This window comes from Salvelinus sp. IW2-2015, linkage group LG1, assembly GCF_002910315.2.
Source record: "Salvelinus sp. IW2-2015 linkage group LG1, ASM291031v2, whole genome shotgun sequence".
NCBI lineage: Eukaryota > Metazoa > Chordata > Actinopteri > Salmoniformes > Salmonidae > Salvelinus > Salvelinus sp. IW2-2015.
Window position 1 is genome coordinate 9,913,910 of NC_036838.1, and position 15,943 is coordinate 9,929,852.

The 15,943-nt window shown below is 42.3% G+C and overlaps 2 long non-coding RNA genes and 1 pseudogene across 5 annotated transcripts in view; 2 read left to right on the top strand and 1 right to left on the bottom strand.

Annotated features, from left to right (window-relative positions):
• The window catches only part of LOC111956209 (mitogen-activated protein kinase kinase kinase kinase 3-like), a 95,002-nt pseudogene that overhangs the window by 45,540 nt on the left and 33,519 nt on the right, over positions 1-15,943 (top strand).
• The window catches only part of LOC139027528 (uncharacterized), a 6,613-nt gene continuing 4,737 nt past the window's right edge, over positions 14,068-15,943 (top strand). Inside the window, exon 1 of the long non-coding RNA XR_011479642.1 lies at positions 14,068-14,865. This is a non-coding gene — a long non-coding RNA (uncharacterized lncRNA). The remainder of the gene's footprint in view (positions 14,866-15,943) is intronic.
• Positions 14,954-15,610, bottom strand: LOC139027523 (uncharacterized). Of its 4 annotated transcripts, none has more exons than XR_011479631.1 (6): positions 15,583-15,610; positions 15,493-15,537; positions 15,335-15,455; positions 15,237-15,270; positions 15,150-15,175; positions 14,954-15,054 (listed from the first exon to the last, which is right to left on the bottom strand). It is a non-coding gene; the product is annotated as an uncharacterized lncRNA (long non-coding RNA). The 4 variants fall into 4 exon arrangements; XR_011479634.1 differs by having other exon boundaries at positions 15,516-15,537; positions 15,583-15,606; XR_011479627.1 differs by having other exon boundaries at positions 15,516-15,605.

A 15,943-nucleotide genomic window follows, 5' to 3' on the forward strand; every position in this document is an offset into this window, starting at 1 on the left:
GAGGAACCTTTTAATAAAGCACCAGTGCTTCTCAGGCTCCAACCATGTCTCTCCTTATCTTTCAGTGACAGGGCCTCTTACAGAATCACAAATAGCCTACGTGTCTCGAGAAACTCTTCAGGTACGTCCATTCAGTTTGCCTCCTCCAGCACTCGAGCATTCACTCCTCTTCAGACAGATGTCTTTCAGCTCAAAGCCTTTGAACTGCCTCTTACCTTTTCGATTTTATCCATCCGCTCAAAATGAGATTGAAAACAGCCGTTAGCAATAGCAACATCGTAGGACTATTGTTGTCATTGATTTGTTCGATTTTTGATACGCACAACTATTATATCATAATAAATCCATTATTACAAAACGCAAAAAAATAAGCAAACAGACTATTGCTTACCTGGTAAAATGACAATTCTGTTCTGCTTTGGAAAGGTATGTGGCTGATTTTAGTTGAATGTGAATTGGCTTAAAAGGGGCACCATATTAGGATGGGATATTATTTGTGAAGAGGTCAATGGACTGACTCACTGTCTGCATTTTTCCCTTCACAGGGTCTCTACTATCTACACAACAAAGGGAAAATGCACAGAGACATAAAGGTAAGGTGGGAAAATGACAGGTTCCATTGCATAGAATTGAGTACACAAAGGTAAGGTGGGACTGGGACAATAACCATTTCAAGCAGGAATGCATTGTGTAGATTAGGATCGAGTTGATTGTCCTCTTCAAGAAAATAATTGTACACAAGCTTGTACCTACACACAAGTAGACCAACAACACCTTCACCCAGACATGTACAAAAAAACATTTGCAGTAGTTTGGGTGTTCCTCAGGAATTTCTTGGCATAGACGGGTAATAGCCATTATGAAAAACATTTCTGACACTAATAGCCACCATTTTAATCCCCAACAAGACATCTTTCAAAGTCACTTCAGGCTTTTCCCGTTTGGTCGTTCCCATGCGAAGTTTCGTTCGATAGATAGCCTTGTTAAGAGACTGCTGCATGAATGAAACTGCATTGACAATGTGCAGATACAAGTTAGTTAGACATTTGATACGTTGTTGAGAAAAAATATGTATAAACGTACTAAATGCTTACATAGGCCTATGCAACTGCAAATCCATTGAAGTTGTAATTTTCTTTTATCTGCACAAAGGGAGCAAACATACTGTTGACAGACAACGGGTACGTCAAACTAGGTAAGGAGTCCAGACGTCCAACTGTTTTCTTTGATGTGTGTGTTTCAATATGATGAATGATGGCAATTTGGTGAGTGTGTAATCGCCACCTGGCGATGATTGACAAGCTGTTAATTGCGCTTGGCTGTGAATAGCACCTTCTGCTTTCACATTGTGTGTGTGTGTGTGTGTGTGTGTGTGTGTGTGCTTTTATATGCAATGTGTGTAGTAGGCTATATCAAGTCTGAGATGCTTGTACAGTGACTGGAATAATTGTATATCAGTGCTACCACTACAATTTATATCATATTCCTTTTGGGAATATTGCCTACACCAGCTTACAAAATATGTATAATTACTACAATCCATGAGCATTGCATGATTTTCATTGAGTTCAACATTGCTATGCATCATTTATAATTTACTACAGAGCGAACCAGGCTTAGGAATTGGTCATCAAACATGTATTAGACATTCACTGTATTAATGATAAACTGTTGATTGCATTTGGACATTTACAGTTGAAGTTGGAAGTTTACATACACTTAGGTTGGAGTCACTAAAACAATTTTTTCAACCACTCCACACATTTCTTGTTAACAAACTATAGTTTTGGCAAGTCGGTTAGGACATCTACTTTGTACATGACACAAGTCATTTTTCCAACCATTGTTTACAGACAGATTATTTCACTGTATCACAATTCCAGTGTGTAAGAAGTTTACATACACTAAGTTGACTGTGCCTTTAAACAGCTTGGAAAATTCCAGAAAGTGATGTCATGGCTTTAGAAGCTTCTGATAGGCTAATTTACATAATTTGAGTCAATTGGAGGTGTACCTGTGGATGTATTTCAAGGCCTACCTTCAAACTCAGTGCCTCTTTGCTTGACATCATGGGAAAATCAAAAGAAATCAGCCCAAGACCTCAGAATATAAATTGTAGACCTCGACAAGTCTGGTTCATACTTGGGAGCAATTTCCAAATGCCTGAAGGTACCACTCATCTGTACAAACAATAGTACGCAAGTATAAACACCATGGGACCACGCAGCCGTCATACCGCTCAGGAAGGAGATGCGTTCTGTCTCCTAGATATGAACGTACTTTGGTGCGAAAAGTGCAAATCAATCCCAGAACAACAGCAAAGGACCTTGCGAAGATGCTGGAGGAAGTACAAAAGTATCTATATCCACAGTAAAAAGAGTCCTATATCAACATAACCTGAAAGGCCACTCAGCAAAGAAGAAGCCACTGCTCCAAACCCACCATAAAAAAGCCAGACTACGGTTTGCAACTGCACATGGGGACAAAGATCGTACTTTTTGGAGAAATGTCCTCTGGTCTGATGAAACAAAAATAGAACTGTTTGGTCATAATGACCAAAAAAGGGGGAGGCTTGCAAGCCGAAGAACACCATCCCAACCGTGAAGCACTGGGGTGGCAGCATCATGTTGTGGGGTGCTTTGCTGCAGGAGGGACTGGTGCACTTTACAAAATAGATGGCATTATGAGGTAGGAAAATGATGTGGATATATTGAAGCAACATCTCAAGACATCAATCAGTCAGGAAGTTAAAGCTTGGTCGCAAATGGGTCTTCCAAATGGACAATGACCCCAAGCATACTTCCAAAGTTGTGGCAAAATGGCTTAAGGACAACAGAGTCAAGGTATTGGAGTGGCCATCACAAAGCCCTGACCTCAATCCTATAGAAAATTCGTTGGCAGAACTGATAAAGCGTGTGCTAGCAAGGAGGCCTACAAACCTGACTCAGTTACACCAGCTCTGTCAAGAGGAATGGGCTGAAATTCACCCAACTTATTGTGGGAAGCTTGTGGAAGGCTACCCAAAATGTTTGACCCAAGTTAAACAATTTAAAGGCAATGCTACCAAATACTAATTGAGTGTATGTAAACTTCAGACCCACTGGGAATGTGATGAAAGAAATAAAAGCTGAAATAAATCATTCTCTCCACTTTTATTCTGACATTTCACATTCTTAAAATAAAGTGGTGATCCTAACTGACCTAAAACAGGGAATTTTTACTAGGATTAAATGTCAGGAATTGTGAAAAACTGAGTGTATTTAGCTAAGGTGTATGTCACCTTCCGACTTCAACTGTACATATGAGATGGGTGATGGAATATTTACACACAATTAAAGTGACTAAGACACCGTAGAATAGCGTGGAGCGCAGTTGAGATGAGTAATGCTAGATACTGAAACGTTATTAAAGTGGCTAGTGATCCATTTCTAAAAGTGGGCAGTGAATCCTAATATATGTCTATAGGCAGCCGCCTCTGATGTGCTAGTGATGACTGTTTAGCAGTCTGATGGCCTTGAGATATAAGCTGTTTTTCAGTCTTTAGTCCCAGCTTTGATGCACCTGTATTGATCTTGCCTTCTGGATGATAGCGGGGTGAACAGGCAGTGGCTCGGGTGGTTGATGTCCTTGATTCTTTTTTTTGGCCTTCCTGTGGCATCAGGTGGTGTAGGTGTCCAGGAGGGCGGGCATTTTGCCCCCAGTAATGCGTTTTGAGGCTATACAGTGTATGTTTTCAAGTAAAACAAGCTTACATTTTGGGTTCTGGTGGTGTACGACAGTTGAGCTGAGCTCATGAGGCATTTAAAAGATTCTTAAAGAATCAATGGTTAAACATTTATTTAACAGTCCAAAAAAGGATGTCGCAATTGTAGAAAGTGCTTCAGTCTCCACGTAGCAACTCTTATTTACTATTAGCCTGCGGTTTGTGTTCTTAGAACTCGACCATGCTTATTACTCAAATAAACTTGGGACAGAGGAACCCACCTAACTCTTACAGGCTCAACTGTTTTTACATTTTATCTTAGAAATCTTGTTTAGGTCTACCTCACTTAAAGTGCCTTTTTACACATTACTCTTTAGCCTTTTAATAATCTATTGCACAGGCATGTAATACAAATGTGATAATGTCTTGTGTCATGCTTGTCTGAGGCAAATGGCACCGTATGCCCATATTTGGGTACGCAGCCTAAATGTGTTGTCTGTCTAGTGTTTGTATGCCAGTACATATCAGATGCACCACTTTAGCCCTGAATCTAATTGTCCTAAGGGGATGGATAAAGTTGTATCTTATCTCATCTTAGATAACATTTTCCCCAAGCCAAGCCAACTCCTATTTTTATTCAACTGCTATTTGGCTCAAGAGGGAACAACCACAGCAGGAAATGTATTTTTTTTAAATAATTGAGAGCTATGATTAATTTGTTTTACTCGATTGCATTTCTCATAATGCAATCTATCTGACACGTGGATTTTCTTGACTGAATCTGGCCCATAGTCTCCTACGGTTAGTCTGGTCCCAGATCTGTTTGTGTTGTCTTGCCAACTGCTATGGTCATTGCCCCATCAATAACCATAGGAGTTGGCAAGACTGCACAACCAGATCCGACACCAGGCTATCCTACAGTATGAACTCGGCTTCATTGTTGTCCCCTGATGTTTTCCCAGCATCCCTTTGTCTCGCAACCTCTAAGTCGAACGCTGGCCATCGAGCTCTTGGACAAGGCCAGCGACCCGGACCACTCCTCCTACGACGACCACTTAGATGATGAGCCCGAGGAGCCCGAGGAGGTACAGTACAGCTGCAGACACTCACGGGACACATCCTCCTTTAATCAAAACCGGTAACCTTTGCTAGTCTGTTAATACAATCTTTCCAACTCCTTGACACTCAGTGTCAATCCAAACATTTGGCATAACTATTCCATAAGGAGTTGGCAAGATAGCAGAATCAGACTGGCACCCAGGCTAGGTTGCCTCTGAAGTCGCCATTTTTAAATGGTGACATCAATTCTCACAGCGGAAATAGTCATAATTTAGATTTTTTTTGTCTTATCCTGTATTCCTGGTTACTGGTTTTGATTGATCAAGGCCCTAAATCATTTTAATTGACTATAAAGGACGATCATTGGTTGTAGAGCATCCATTGTACTTTGTCATACAGAACATTTTGTCACTGTAGGTTTTAGGGGTCAATTTAGTCTGTGTATAATGCACAGCAAGAGTTTGACGGGAGGGCTTTTGCTATTCAAAGCCACGGTGTTCACACTCAGCGGTACTTTTATCTTTGTCAATATTACACTAGAATACACTGACTGAACATTCTGTCTTGTTCATTGGCACACTTAAATGCATATTTGTTAGACAATTACAGAATGTATAATACTATACAGCATCTATATATGTTTGTTTGAATTTTAAAGATGTATTAGCCTTAGCATAAGCATTAATTAGCCTCTTAGCTGCCTGCAATTTTTAATTTTTTAAATTTTTTACATTTCCTCAAAACATCGTCTCATCAAATGTACGCATGACTCATTCCAAAAAGTTGCACTGTCACTTTAGCTGGCAGTAGTCACATTGTCCAAGGCCCATAATAACTGACTGTAGGTGTTGACTCTGTGCCTTAAAGGAATTCTTTAGGCCGTTTCACCCCCTTCCCTGTCATCAACTGCTCCGGGGTAAAGTTTCCCCTAGGTACAGATCTATGATCAGCTTCCCTTCCCCCAAGCCTAACCTTAACCATTAGTGGGGGAATTGCAAAACTGACCGAAGATCAGCATCTAAGGGCAATTTCACCCTACTCCTCCTCAACTCCTCTCATCAGTTGGGCTGAGTGTCTCTGCCTCTCTCCTTTGCCCTTAGTTGAAATACAAGAGGTTGCTTTGGCTCATACTGGGGTGTGTTTCAACCCGTTGTCCCCCTATCTCGGCGACTCCCACGCTTTTCCGTTGGCAGAGAGGTACCGTGTGTGTGCGTGCGCGCGTTGTGGGCCTATATGGGTGTGTTTGCTTGCTCTGGTAATTGAGATTGTGTGCACACAGACATAGATGTGTGGTTAGTTGTCTTTACGTTTGTGCATGGGAAGTGTGTTGGGGTGTAACATCAGAAATAGGCATGTGCTGAAGTTGTTTGACGTGGAGAATGGTGTGATACCATTGGGTCCTTGCTAAAGCTACATTGTATGATACATTTTACCATTTGAGTACTGTAAAATGTTTACATCAGGTAGTATAACGGTAGACCCGTGTGGATCAGTTGGTAGAGCATGGCGCTTGCAACTCCAGGGTTGTGGGTTCAATTCCCACGGGGACCACTACGAAAAAGTATGAAAATGTATGCACTCACTACTGGATAAGAGCATCTGCTAAATGAATAAAATGTAGACAAGAATGGTCCTATATTATGTCCCAAGATTAAGTTGTGCTGGAGAAGCCCTTGGCTTCCGACGGTTTGGCTCTAAATGCTTTTAGTCTCTTCTTCAAAAACAACCAGGCAGTGAAGGACGTCCTTCAACTGCCATTTTGTGCCCTGGAAATGTTAGTTCCACCGTGAGCCCTTCACATAAAGTAAAGTGCATGTCCTCTGATGCGCGAGGGAGGACACACTGCTAAATAAATAACAGTGGAAGCCATCCTGGGACTACCTTGGCGGCCCCCAAATGTCACCCTGGTCCCTACATAGTGCACTAGGGCTGTGCTCGTAATTAGTGCACTATGGGCAGCCATTTCTTATAGTCATGACACAGAAGAAGACTGGCAGCCAACTAATGATTTTCCCCACATGGCTTAGTGGAAGGGAGGGTCATTTTCATTACACGTGCCATCAAAGTGCGACATTCAGTGGTGTTATTTTTACACCAGCCTTTTTAATCAGGGAAATGTGGAAGGTTGCTAGGAAGACGTGACTCACTTGTGGAATGTGTCCCAAATGGAACCCTATTCCCTATATGGTGCACTACTTTTGACTAGGGTCCATAGGGGTCTGGTCAAAAGTAGTACACTATAAAAGGAATAGCGTGCCATTTGGCATGTATGTGCCGGCTGCCAAGACGGTTTGAATTCTTGTTCTTCTCTCATCATCGTTATCGCTGATTGTCGTTACATTATACTGGTCTTTCCAGAGAGGAAGAGATGAAGCGAGAGGTTTCACTCGCACCAAAATCTAAACTTGTCGCCTGCCTTCCGCAATGGACAAGACAACATGATCATCTCATCATTATATACAGATCTCTGATCTTACCTCTTGACGCTATATACAGTGCGTTCGGAAAGTATTCAGACCCCTTCCCCTTTTCCACATTTTGTTACATTACAGCCTTATTAAAAAAAAAATCCTCATCAATCTACACACTACCCCATAATGGCATAGCGAGAACAGGTTTTTAGAAATGTTTACAAATTTTATGAAAAATAATAAACATAAATACAGGGCAGGGGGTAAATAAGTATTCAGACCCTTTGCTATGAGACTTGAAATTTAGCTCAGGTGCATCCTGTTTCCATTGATCATACTTGAGATGTTTCTACAACTTGATTGGAGTCCACCTGTGATAAATTCAATCGATTGGACATTATTTGAAAGGCACACACCTGTCTATATAAGGTCTCACAGTTGGCAGTGCATGTCAGAGCAGGATTGTGTCGAGGCACATATCTGGGGAAGGGTACCAAAACATTTCTGCAGCATTGAAGGTCCTGAAGAACACAATGCCTTCCATCATTCTTAAATGGAAGAAGTTTGGAACTACCAAGACTCTTCCTAGAGCTGGCTGCCCGGCCAAACTGAGCAATCGGGGGAGAAGGGCCTTGGTCACTCTGACAGAGCTCCAGAGTTCCTCTGTGGAGATAGGAGAACCTTCCAGAAGGACAACCATCTCTGCAGCACTGCATCAATCAGGCATCTATGTTAGAGTGGCCAGACTGAAGCCACTCCTTAGTAAAAGGCACATGACAGCCCGCTTGGAGTTTGCCAAAAGGCAGCTAACGAACTCTGAGACCATAAGAAACAAAATTCTCACATTTGATGAAACCAAGATTGAATTCTTTGGCTTGAATGCCAAGCATCACGTCTGGAGGAAACTTAGCACCTTCCCTACGGTGAAGCGTGGTGGCAGTATCATGCTGTGGGGATGTTTTTCAGCAGCAGGAACTGGGAGACTAGTCAGCATTGAGGGAAAGATGAACGGAGCAAAGTAAAAAGATACTTAATGAAAACCTGCTCCAGAGTGCTCAGGACCTCAGACTGAGGCGAAGGTTCACCTTCCAACAGGACAACGACCCTAAGCACACAGCCAAGACAACGCAGGAGTGGCTTCGGAAGCAAGTCTCTGAATGCCCTTGAGTGGTCCAGCCAATGCCCGGACTTGAACCCAATCGAACATCTCTGGAGCGATCTTAAAATAGCTGTACCGCGATGCTCCCCATCCAACCTGACAGAGCTTGAGAGGATCTGCAGAGAAGAATGGGAGAAACTCCTCAAATACAGATGTGCCAAGCTTGTAGCGCCATTCCCAAGACGACTCAAGGCTGTAATCGCTGTATATTGATGAGGGGGAAAAAACAATTTAATCAATTTTAGAATAAGGCTGTAACGTAACAATGTGGAAAAAGTGAAGGGGTCTTGAATATTTTTCTACACACCCCTTGCACAGTCTTCACATTTTGCTGCCTTAAAATTACATATAAAAAGGGATTACACTGGAATTTTTACCTACAGATCTACACAACCTACTCCACATGATAGAAACATTTCTAAATGAATTTAAAATAAAAGAACAAAGATGTCTTGATTGCGTATGTCTTCACACCCCAGAGTTAATACTTGGTGGAAGTATCTTTGGCAGCCATTACAGCTGTGAATAATATTCTACCAACTTTGCACAACTCTTAGGGCAACATATGTCCATTATTTTTGTCAAAATTGCTTAAGCTCAGTAAATTTGGTTGGGAATCAATGATGAACAGGAATAATTCAACCTCGTCTCTGATTTTCAAGCAACTTTTAATTCAGGACTGAGACGAAACCACTCAGGAACACTCAACACCTCTTGGAAAGCCATTCAGGTGTGTCTTTGGCATAACAATGTGTGTAGTTGTCTCGCTGAAAAATACAACTCCACCCCAGGGTTAGGTTTTCAGAAGACTCAGGTTGGTTTTCCTTTTTACCTGGGATTTGTTCCTTTTCATATTTATTTTGATCCTGACAAATTCCCCGGTCCCTGCCAATGACCAGCATACCCATTACATAAAGCTGCCACCACAATACTTTAAAATACAATTTGATCATTTTTTAAATTCAATTTTACGGGCGTGTCAGATGCATACAAGCACATTTAAATAATATCAAACACTTTCATAATAGGTACTGTAGGTGGTATGTATGTCAGAATGCCTGGATCAGACAATGCTACATTTTTGCCTTGCGACTAATGTATTCCTAGCATGGTCCCAGATCGGTTTGGGCTGACAATGACCATAAGATTTGGCAATACAGCACAAACAGATCTGGGACCAGGCTAGTTAGTGTTGTACTGTTTCCCTCACTCCACTTTATCTGTTTTGACAGCCCCCTGTATCGGTGCCGCATCGGATTCGCTCTGGGAACACACGAGAAGGGAAGACCCACTCTGAGATCAACTGTGAGTGTCTCCATTTTACTTAATCCCTCTGGTATAAGACTGTTATAAGAGTGACATTAGCATGCCATAGTATGTCATAAGCACTCATGACTAGGGCAGTTAGGGTGAACGTATTACCACCACACCGGCAGTCACGAGTCATGAAGGCAGTCTAATTCCACGTGACCGTTTACTCACAGTAAATTAGGCTTCTCCCAGCCCCGATGCTGCCGATGGTCATTAAGCCTATCAAACTTGTAACTGCCTGGTACTCAGCACTCTATTGTCCCTCTAATCTCTCTGACATCAATGCAAATGTATTTAAAAATCGAATCAAACACTTCATGAGAGCCCATGAGCTAATGTTGCGCAACATTTCAGTAGGCTATGCAATTGTGTGTTAAAACAGAGTAATGGCCTCTAATAAAAATAGGAGGATCAGCATTCTATAGGCTAGGCCTACTATATTTATTTCTCAACTTTCTTAACATTAAGCACATTGCTTATATTTACAACAGGAGTATCTGGCTGGCATGAAAATAAACCACGGGGAAAAGTGTCCTCCATTCGCAATTTAAGTGCATAGATTACATGTATTTTTTCCTGCCGACCATGTTTCGATACAGGTGCATGATTATGGTCCATTCTAAATAAAAACATATTTCACACATATATTATTTAGTATATGTAAAAACTATATTAAATCAATAATAGTCTGATGGGTGACAATATTAGCCTATTACTTGTGAATTATATATTATCACTTGTGAATGATGCCCAGCATAAGAAACAATGCCTTTTTTTTGGGTACTTTTTTAATCATAGTCACATACGTCATGTAGCCTAGTCCATAGGTGTATATGTTTTAAGTGGCCAAATAACTTCTTAAAATTAAGCACATTAATCCGCTTTACAAGGGGTGTAGAGCCTAACTGGCATACATAAGCAGCGCGTGAGTTTCAAGTTTGGGGAAGGTCATTTTCACCTTAATAAAAAAATGCACCTTTATAATAAAAACATTACATGGATAATTGCATTTGCGGTCATTTTTGATAATGGTGTTTTCCTCTAATGGAACATTCACGCTTATAGCCTACTACCATGTGTGCATTGCTGCACTTATAATGTGAAGAAATAGCCTAATAGTTGATCAACATTTTAAGCTAAATGTTCTGATCTGTTGCGTCAGCCAAATTGCTTAAAAAAGTTTTTGGGATGCTAGTGGTTATATTAATTTGGGAACTATCGCATCCCACAACTGTCCCAGACTATGTTTGCAATATTTATTTCTCGCACAGGATAGAATAGGTTAACCTTTGTACTATGGGGGATAGTAGATTGACATAGGCTAGGGCTTTTGCTGTTCGTTAGGCCTACTCATCTTAGGCCTACACCCCTTCAAATTAGTGAATTCGGCTATTTCAGCCACACCCGTTGCTGAGAAGTGTATAAAATCGAGCACACAGCCATGCAGTCTTAATAGACAAACATTGGCAGTAGAATGGCCTTACTGAAGAGCTCAGACACCGTCATAGGATGCCACCTTTCCAACAAGTCAGTTCGTCAAATTTCTGCCCTGCTAGAGCTGCTCCGCTCAACTGTAAGTGCTGTTATTGTGAAGTGAAAACGTCTAGGAGCAACAACAGCTCAGCCGCGAAACGCGTTCCCTGGAGTGATGAATCACGCTTGACCACCAACAGACGAATCTGGGTTTGGCGGATGCCAGGAGAACGCTACATGCCCCAATGCATAGTGCCAACTGTAAAGTTTGGTGGAGGAGGAATACCGGTCTGGGGCTGTTTTTCATGGTTCAAGCCAGGCCCCTTAGTTTCAGTGAAGGAAAATCTTAGCACTACAGCATACAATAATATTCTACACAATTCTGTGCTTCCAACTTTGTGTAAACAGTTCCAGCATGACAGTTTCCCTGTGCACAAAGTGAGGTCCATGCAGAAATGGTTTGCCGAGATCGGTGTGGAGAACTTGAATGGCCTGCACAGAGCCCTGACCTCAACCTCATCGAATACTTTTGGGATGAATTGGAACGCCGACTGCGAGCCAGGCCTAATTGCCCAACATCAGTGCCTGATGCAAGTCCCCGCAGCAACGTTCCGTCATCTAGTGGAAAGCCTTCCCAGCAGAGTGGAGGCTGTTATAGTAAAGGGGGACCAACTTCATATTAATAACCATGATTTTGGAATGAAATATTTGACGAGCAGGTGTCCACAAACTTATGGTCATGTATTGTAGAAGTGTACATTTTCCGTTGTTTAAACTTACTTTATAACATTTGCTTGCTCGTTTGCCATATTAGTCTGATGGGACCATACCCTACAATGGGAGCTAGCCTGCAACAACAGAACTTGATAGAGAATGTTTATTGGCAGGTGGAATGAGGTCCAATAAGGTTGCAAGGTTAAAGTGGGAGGCGGGATCAGGTCAGCACAGTATTGTCCAATGAGGTTGCTGGGTGAGCCCAACATGCACACCCCACATGCACTGATGTTCTACGCAATTGTGCACAATGTTCGGGGACCCGTTTTGGGTTGTGAGCTCTACTTTCAAAACTACTGGCTGAAATTATAAAAACCTTTTTTATTTACGACTGCATCAAGTGAGTAGCCACAATCTAACATCTACTAAGGTCATTGTGACTGGGTATGACATCTATAATGTCACATTTATAACAATGTAACGAAAGCCTTTTCAAATTTCTTCCCGAGCGGTCCTTCTCATGACCTTTTGTGGTTAAGTATGGAAAACCACTCCTTCCTCTCTCTGCCTCTCCCCCACACTCGCTCCTTATCTTTCCAGCTCTCCTTTTTGTCACTCACTGAGTCGCTGAGCATCACTTTCCAAGAGACTTGAATATTCGACCTGCATGTGCAAAAGGTGCATGGGGAACTGCTTACTGTTCATTCAGGGACTCTATATCTGAGGGTCTTAATCTTTGCCATTTAGTTTTGACTCAGTGCCCACAGGGATTATATAGGAGGGAAAGTGCCTGCACTAGTAGTAATATGCCCGTAAGCGATCTTTAGTGATATTCTGTGCTAATGTTACTGTTCGACGCATGCAGTTTTTAATTTTTTTTATTGCCAGGCCACTGTGACTATATTTCGAAATGTGTTGTGTGTTCATTTCTTAGTACTGCAGTTTGTTTAATTCTCTGTGTTTCATTTTTTAACACTGATAGTCGATCAAGTCAAGTTTGATCCCCTGCTTAGGAAGGAGACTGAACCTCATCACGAACCAGCAGTGAGTGACTCTCCTAACACACACACACAAACACACGCACAAACACAAACACATGCCCATCAACATTTCACACTTTTCGACCAACCAAATCACGCTTTGCAACAATAACGACTGGTTAAATTCAGAACCTCACAATTTCCATGGCTACTGCTATTGCTATTGCACTGCTCTCATACCATAACTGTGCATTGTATTTTGGATGAGGCATACTACAGTATTTGGTGATATGTTATATAGACTATATTAACTGTATGTGGTATAATAGCGACGACAGACGCCTGCATACAAAGATATATAGGAAACCCAGAGCGTGCACTCCAAATGACACCATATTGTCCCTGGTCAAAGGTAGTGCACTATATATGGAATAGGGTGTCATTTGGGACGTACCCACAGTCAACAGATACGAGTTGTAGTTTGTATGTTGACTTCAAGATACCGAAGGGGTGAGAGTCTCACGTTGTTAAATACATTTTCTAACCCTTCCAATTAAATATCTAACCTAGTCTGAACAGTGTTTAAATATAGCAGTGTTTGAATGTGTGTGTGTGAGTGTAAATAAACAATCAGTCATCAAGTCCTGTACACAGTACCTTCCAATCCTCCAGTCTTGAAGTATTCTCTTCTTTTATGCTTTTTTTTATAACCCCCCCAGCCACACACACACACACACACATTTGGGGGACTAAAGAATTTGTAAAAAAAAATAATAATCTTTATTATTCTAAATATATTTGTATATTTTTTTGCAAGGAGAGTTTATTTTTATTTTTATCATCAACAAAAAAATCGTAGGCTTGTAATACCATGCTCTTTCTCTCTCTCAACTTCTGTCTTTGATGTGCTTTGGTTGGAGGGGAAGGTCGGTCACTTATTTTAGAAGCATATGTCCATGAAAGATTATTTTCTGAAGGCCCCACTTGCATGGTATCCTTTTGGCACCTTGGCCAGCCTTTTGAGTCTCTCACCCCTTATATTTTTTTTTTAACCCAACCTTCATCCCATCTCTTCAGAGAACTTAAACACAACTTTTTTTTAAACTGTGTGTGTGTGATAATTTTTTGAAATACCCCATGACTGTGAATAATCTGTATTTTCTTGGTCTGTCTACTAAACAGCCCGACTCTGACGATTTTTTGGACTGCGTGGAAGAACAATACTACACTGCAAGATCCAACATGGTACTTCTGTTCTTATTTTTGCCCATATTTTACCTCCGTTTTGTGTTGTCTCATCCTCATCGCAGTTCATACGTTGTCAGTTCACGTTTGGATGCTTTTCACTCGGTGAAGCCCTCTGTCTTGCTGCTTTCGTTGGCATCCCATAACACTTTCCCTTGTCATTGCATGTGTAACCTTTATTTAACAAGGCAAGTCAGTTCAGAAACAAATTCTTATTTACAATGACGGCCTACACATGTAAAGACATAAACCGTGCCCTTGCGACATATACTCCCTTTTGTAACATATAGTTTGCAGCCTATAGTTCCTTTTGGTTATTACAGTGTCCTGTATCACTGCACATTTATTAATGTCCTGTATACCTTACAGTGTGATCAATTTGTATTCCTGCCTGGTTTTGACGTGGATGATGAAATAACACAGTAATATCAGCATTAACAATCACCAAACGGGTTACAATGATGAAATATCACATGTAAGTTGTCCCCTGGCCTATTTTGTAGTAAGTATTTTTTTGACATACGCTTGTTTTTTTACAGGGGCACAGCAGGGATTTATTTTTAGGGCTTGTCACAATGCGAAGCGTCTCTTTTTTTCAAAGAGAGAAAGGTTGAAAGAGAGGGGGATGGTTATCAAAGTGCAAAGCCCTATCAATGATGGCAAACTCAGACAAGAGGGAGGACAGGGAGCTGGAGAGATGAGAGAGGGGTTGAGATGGAGATATAGGGATGGAGGTGTTGAGAAAGGGATAGGTTGAGAGCTAGAGAGCGAGGTTGAGAGAGAGAGCGAGGTTGAGAGAGAGAGAGCGAGGTTGAGAGAGAGAGAGCGAGGGCTCACCCCCGCCTCTCTCTCTCAACCCCGCTCTCTCTTCTCCAACTCGCCTCCCCCGCTTCTCTCTCTCAACCTCGCTCTCTCGTCTCTTCCTCTCCAACCGTCGCTCTCTGTCTCTCTCTCTTAACCTCGCTCTCTCTCTCTTAACCTCGCTCTGTCTCTCTTAACCTGCTCTGTCTCTCTTAACCTCGCTCTGTCTCTCTTAACCTCGCTCTCTCCTTCTTACCTTCGCTCTCTCTCTCCTCAAACCTCGGCTGCTCAACCTCGCTCTCTCTCTCTCAACCTCGCTCTCAACCTCGCTCTCTTCTCTCTCAACCTCGCTCTCGAACCATCGCTCTCTCTCTCTCAACCTCGCTCTCTCAACCTCGCTCTCTCTCTCTCAACCTCGCTACGTCTCTCTCTCTCAACCGTCGCTCTCTAGCTCTCAACTCGCTCCTCAGCTCTCAACCTCGCTCTCTAGCTCTCAACCTCGCTCTCTAGCTGCTCAACCTCGCTTCTAGCTCTCAAGCCTCGCTCTCTAGCTCTCAACCTCGCTCTCTAGCTCTCAACCTCGCTCTCTAGCTCTCAACCTCGCTACTCTCTACTCAACTCTCATCTTCTCTCAACCTCGCTCACTCTCTCTCTCAAACCTCTCTCACTCTCTCTCTCAACCTCTCTGTCCTCTCTCTCAACCTCGCTCTGTCTCTCTCTCTCAACCTCGCTCTCTGTCTCTCTCTCTCAACCTCTGCTCTCTGTCTCTCTCTCTTCAACCTCGCTCTCTGTCTCTCTCTCTCAACCTCGCTTCTGCCTGTCTCTCTCTCTTCAACCCGCTCTCTGTCTCTCTCTCTCAACCTCGCTCTCTGTCTCTCCTTAACCTCGCTCTCTGTCTCTTTAACCTCGCTCTCTGTCCTCTTAACCTCGCTCTCTGTCTCTCTTAACCTCGCTCTCTGTCTCTCTTAACCTCGCTCTCGTCATCTCTCCCTTAACCTCGCTCTCTGTCTCTCTTAACCTCGCTCTCGTTCTTCTTAACCTCGCTCTCTGTCTCTCTTAACCTCCTCTCTGTCTCTCTTAACCTCGC